General features: G+C 41.4%; 1 protein-coding gene across 2 annotated transcripts in view; it reads right to left on the bottom strand.

Moving 5' to 3' along the window:
- Lpp (LIM domain containing preferred translocation partner in lipoma) overlaps positions 1 to 5,952 on the bottom strand; it is a 600,182-nt gene that overhangs the window by 191,812 nt on the left and 402,418 nt on the right. The gene's annotated exons all lie outside the window — the stretch shown is intronic.

Here is a 5,952-nt window from a genome sequence, read left to right as displayed (position 1 = left end):
TCTGTCTCCTTTCATCGCCTGATGAAGGTTAATATTCAGGAGGATGCCTATATGTTTGTCTTTGGATTCACCTTCTTATTTAGCTTCTTTAGGATTGTGATTAAAGGTGTGTTCCACTACCACCTGGCAGAATATTTTTTTTCTACAGAAATTCTGTGCATGTTTGCAATTGTTCCTCCACAGGTTGGTGACCTACCGCGTGCAACTGTTAGACGGAATTTTCTGGTTTCGTCACTGAGCATGAACACAAAGAATGATTAGAATTGCTTTCTCTCTGCTGGGCGCGGCCAAGTTGCAACTGTCTTCTAACTCCCGACTTACTACACGTAGCAGAGGCTGCAGTGACAGAAGAGTTATCCCTGAAGGGATCCAAACACATGGAGAAGCAGACTCTACGATCTCCAGCAAGAGAATGGCTCTCCTCCTGACCCTGAAGTGGAAAACTCAACAGGACTGAGAATTACTGATGGGCTTCCTCACTCAGCTGAGTGCAGTGTTTAAGCACAGAGTTATTTGAAGAAAACAGTGGAAAATGGCTCCATTTGACATTGTCATTGGTTTGTGAAGACATGTGGGGTATATGTGTCCACACATACACACAACTCAGCCAGAAAGAGTTTAATCATCTGAATTTTAAGGGTTTTGTTGTTTTTCACCAGAAAGTATGTGGGAATCTTGCAGTAAAATATGGCTAAATTAGTAACATAGACCACTTCAAGGCATTCTAACAAAAAAACAAGAAATTCCCAGAACTCCCACCTCCTTGTCTTCTCGTGCTTTATCCTGAATAGGTCCTCTGAATCCTGTTAGGAGTCCTGTTGCCTAAGCTCAGGTGACAAGACCTGATAGGCAGCACCGCCCTTCAGAACCCATCTCAGGTCCTGAATGGCAGTGTGCTCTTCAGTCTTCAGCACTCTAGGCTTTTTTGGAAAGAGAGTTGCACAGTAGTGCAACACCTTTTGGATTTATTTTTACATAAACTAGGGTACTCTTCTTTTTCTAGGTATGATGGTAGCCATCAGAAAAAAATCTCCCATGACTTTTATTTACAAGTTGAAAACTGGGGTCATGGACATTCAGGCAAATAGTGAAATTGCTACATGGAAATCAAGTTCACCAGGGTCATTGGAACTTGACATGGTAATCCCTCTTAGAGAAACAGCAATGGGGAAGGCGGACAACCACTGATATAACAAAGCCAATTAAATAAATACTGGTCAGTTTTACTCATGAACAGATAAGGTCAAATGCAAGAAAGCAAAATCAAGGCAAAAAAAAAATGGACAGCATAAATGAAGTGAATGAAGCTTGCATACAATAGTTTACAAAAGGTAGATTCACCAGATGAGCCTATGAATGCTCTGGCGTGGTACTGTAAGGTTTAAGACAGCTTGATTTAAGTCTAGTGATTCCGTGAAAGCCTGTACTACAGAGTAAAAAGACTAAACATATCCCAGGCCAAAAGAAATGCCCATGGGTGCAAACTCCAGCGTAGAAAGAATTTACATGCAAATGGGGCTGGTGGTATAGCTTAACTGTTCAACACTTGCCTGGCATGAAGGAAGCCCCTAGGTTCAATCCCTGGCACCACAGAAAGAAATAACCTTTTATCAGAGTGAAAAAGCATCCTCTGGATATGACAGAACCTCCTCACTCACAAATGCAGATGTGTTTTTTTTTGCCTTTACAAAACTGGCACAAGATTGAGCCAGCCAACCCTCAAGCATGGAGTGGTGAAGGCTTGACAAGCCCCACCCTAAATGAGGGGCCATAAATAGCTGGCTTCAGGGGGAGGGAAGTCAGTTTCCTTTAAGAATCTCGCTTCTGAGGGGTTGACCATGCTCCATGGAGAGTCTCACATCTAGAAGTAAATGCCAGCACAGACTGGAGTGGGGTGAGGTTATTAAGAAAAAAAAAAAAAAGAGGACATGAAATTGAGAGCTAAGGAGGTGAGGATAGATCTTGGAGAATTTAGGGTAAATACAATCAAAATATCATATCATATTGTATGAACCTATCAAAGAATCAATTAAAAATATGGCAGCTGTTCAGTTGCCTCTCCCCATCAGTTCCCTCAGCAACTTAAAAGATTTCCAAGACATTCCTTCAAACTCATCTGCCTGGAATGAATTCGGGAATTCATCCTCTTATAAAAACAGCACTATAATTGAATGTTGGGATCATAAGCTAATCCAAAAATTCTATTAAACCCGTAATTATGTTAACCATGTTTTTGGAACCAAAAATAGAGACATGGTATGACAAGTTCAATCACAAGAGGAAAATGATAATAATGGTAATAACTGAAATTTACAGTTAGAAATGGTTCTAAGAGCTTGAACATGTGCCTATTTAATCCACACAAGTGTCCAGGGAGGAAAGTTCATGTAGAATTCCTTCATAGCTGATGCCCACAGAGGCTAGGAGAGGTGCTCAACGTTTAGGAAAGAATGAAGCCTGAGTGCAGACTCTGATAAGATGGTCTCACACCATCTGTGCTCTTCCGTCTAAGAAAGAGCTGAAAGCCCCATCCAACTTCTCTAGACCACACTCAGTGCTACAAGATGGTAGTTAGCCCAATCAATATTTCCTCCAGCTGTGGAAGGGCCACTAGGGAAGGCGGCACACTTCCAAACCACCGCCGGAAATTTCTGTGATCCATTGCAGAGAAGAACCAATACCAAACAGGCTTGGCGGGGTAAAGAGCCTTATCTTTGGGGGCCAGGGATCTAGAGAGAATAAAGCTCGTCTATGTGATAAAGACATCAGACGGGGGGCTGGAGAGATGGCTCAGTAATTAAAAGCATTGACTGCTCTTCCAGAGGTCGTGAGTTCAATTCTCAGCAACCATATGTGGCTCACAACCACCAGTAATAAGATCTGGTGCCAACTTCTGTCTGCAGGGACACGTGCAGGCAGACCATTGTATACATAATAGATAGATAGATAGATAGATAGATAGATAGATAGATAGATAGATAGATAGATAGATAGATAGACAGACAGACAGACAGACAGACAGACAGACAGACAGACAGCAGAAGGGCAATAAGCATGCAAGGTGGAGCCTCAGACGGGAAACTGTGGGGCTCAGTGAATGCTGGGACTTGGGCCCCATTTCTTTTCTTTGCTCCCACACTAGGAACTGTAGACTCGAAGACCTCCTCCTCTCCCCTAAGTTCTGCTGTGGAAGAAAAACTGCGATGAGAAGGTAAAAACAGCTGCTGAGGGTCCATGGCTGCTCTAACAACAAAGAGAAGAGAAGGGGAAGTAGAGAAATCAGCAACGACATTTATAACAAGAGTCTTAGAACATCGAATGAGGGCAGTGAGACAGTGGGGAGGCTGATGGCATCCAACTCGTGGTGATGCAGCCAGCAGAAAGTGTGGTGACATCAGGTGAAAATCTAGAAAACAAAACAGAACATGGCAGCGTCTAAAACTAGACAGTTTATTCCAGTGCAGTTACAGCCTTTCTCTGCTGGACTGAAGACTCATTACAAGGTCAAGGGCATCTCTGTAGACAGAGGCCAGGAAAGTTTGACCAAAGAGACAGTCCTATAGCTTTGGAAGGATAAATAGTGTTGGGCCAGTTTTGCTGTTTATAAGCATTGGAACCTTGAACAAATCACATCGCTGCCAGAAACAAGATTTTTTTTTAATAAAATGGAGACAATGATTATAACAAAATTCTACTGAAGAGACAAAAGAAATAAAAGTTGTAGCAGTATTTCATATGCTGTGAATCTACTATTTCATATTGAATTATTTCACTGTAGACATGAAGTGCCTTGAAAGCATACATTTGGTTCTTATTTTGCCCAGCTACAGAGGTTTATCTTACTTTTCCTGTGAGATCTTTCCTGGAACTCAAAGTCCCTGTGTGTCCAGTCTCTCCTTCGTTCTTTATCTCATGTCCTAGCACAGGATGGAGCAGTATTCCTGGATGTGAAGTTCATCTTTACCAGAGGTGAGCAACTTCTAGAAGTATACTGCGTTGCCTTGTGCCAATATGCTTGCATCTTACAGAATCACCAAGACACAGGATATCTGTATAAAACAATAACTGACAAAGAGGGGGATGGTATACGCTCCTTTTTCATCATCTCTTAGCTAAAGGCATTGTGTATATGTGTCTTCTGTTCTGTTGTAATTTTTCTAAATCTAATTGAGAGATTCAGAATTACATGGCAGCAAAATTTTCCTTTGCTTTCCACTGATTAGTATTTATTTCAAACTATTAATATTAGATTTCAAAGACCAGCAAGCATTTTGAAATAAAGAGATAAACAGTTAATACTACAGAGGTTGAGGGCCATTTAACCCTTTGTAACCATTCAACTTTGAATAGCAAGGTCACCTATAGACAAATCATTAAAAAAGGGGCACGATTACACTGTAGTAGAGACACATCTTTGATCACTGTCATAGACTGGACTTGTCCCATGGGCCACTATCTTCTAGTTCCATTGGACAGCTTTAGATTATTTGTTGGAGGATCATGATGGCTAGTATAAAGAAGATGTTAGCCAAGCAAACTACAACTGAGACTTATCCCCAGACTCCCTTTCTCCTGTTTCTAATATTTCCAAGGCATGGTGAGAACACTAAGCATCAGTTTTCTCCATGATTAATCCTAAATTGCAAACTAATGTTCTGACCTCTGAGAATACTTGAGCATCTTGATTTTTAACTTCTCACTGATGAGTCCATCAATCACATGTCCATTGAAACCTCATCCACAAGAACAGAGGATAACAGAAAGGCAGGCATCAAGAGTCATTGTGTACATCCTTCATCGATGGCAGGCACAGGGACAATTCTACTCACGTGGAGAAGCACACAGCATCAGAAAACAATGCCTTCTACTGTCTGGAGGTAGTGTGTCCTTCTTTACACTAGTACAGAATAAATGCATAGTCAACACCCATGGAACAGTGGCTACAGAGATTTGATCCTAGTTCATAGGCACCGTTCTCGTATAGAGTAAGATGATGGAAGCATCAGTTACAGCACACAACACCGTTGCTTCAACTCCCCTAGGGATCCGTAATATTTTAGTGGTGGGTTTCTCTCTGTTGTTGAATTATATGTCACTGTCTAATTGAAATCTACATTGAGGTTGCAGTTCATTCCATGTAGACATAATTATTTCATGTATAATGATTGAATGGATGGGTGGGGGACCAGAAGTACTGTCTACCAAGTGAGACATCTAATCTATTCTTCAGCACAGCATGAGCTGGAAAATATACAAAGGTACAGACGTAAGTATTAGGTAGCTTGAGCAACATAGTTGGACGAGATGGAAATAGAGTAACACAGTATGACATCTGGCCGAGGTCAGATCCTTCGTAAATCTTTCACCTAAGCCATCTATGTATTTCATCATGTTTTTGAAAGCTGGCACAGGGCATTGAAATTAGGTTTTACACATCCGTCTCCACTTCTTAAATATGAGCATTTGAAGACAAGAATCATACTGCACTCAGGAATTTTAGTCATTTCTGTTTCTCCTCTGTTTGCTGTCTTTTCTCATCCCATCTCCTCTTCTTTCCTCTTCCCCCTATTTCCTTTCTCCATTTCTGCATGACTAACTAGAGGGCTTGATAAGGTAAAAGCTTCATTATCCACTTGAAGACTGAAAAACTGGATGCTGGACAAGGAACTATTAAGTTTTTGCTTTCACTTCAGTACTGAAAGGATGGTTTGTAGCCAGACCACAATTTTAGCTATGGTTATTACTTTCTACAGCAGTACGAGCCTCACTACAGGGACTTTGGGTACCAGTCAGGTCAAGCCCTGTCTCTCTGTAGAAGCTGAGATGAAGGCTGGTTTGATTCTAAGTGCTGAAACTAACTGAACCATAGAGCTACAATCATCACGCTAGGTCGGTCATACAAGGACACACACACACACACACACACACACACACACACACACACACACACAC

The sequence above is a fragment of the Microtus ochrogaster genome, chromosome 2, assembly GCF_000317375.1.
Source record: "Microtus ochrogaster isolate Prairie Vole_2 chromosome 2, MicOch1.0, whole genome shotgun sequence".
NCBI classification, from domain to species: Eukaryota; Metazoa; Chordata; class Mammalia; order Rodentia; family Cricetidae; genus Microtus; species Microtus ochrogaster.
Note: the sequence above shows the minus strand (reverse complement) of the source record. Positions and strands in the feature narration are given on the sequence as shown.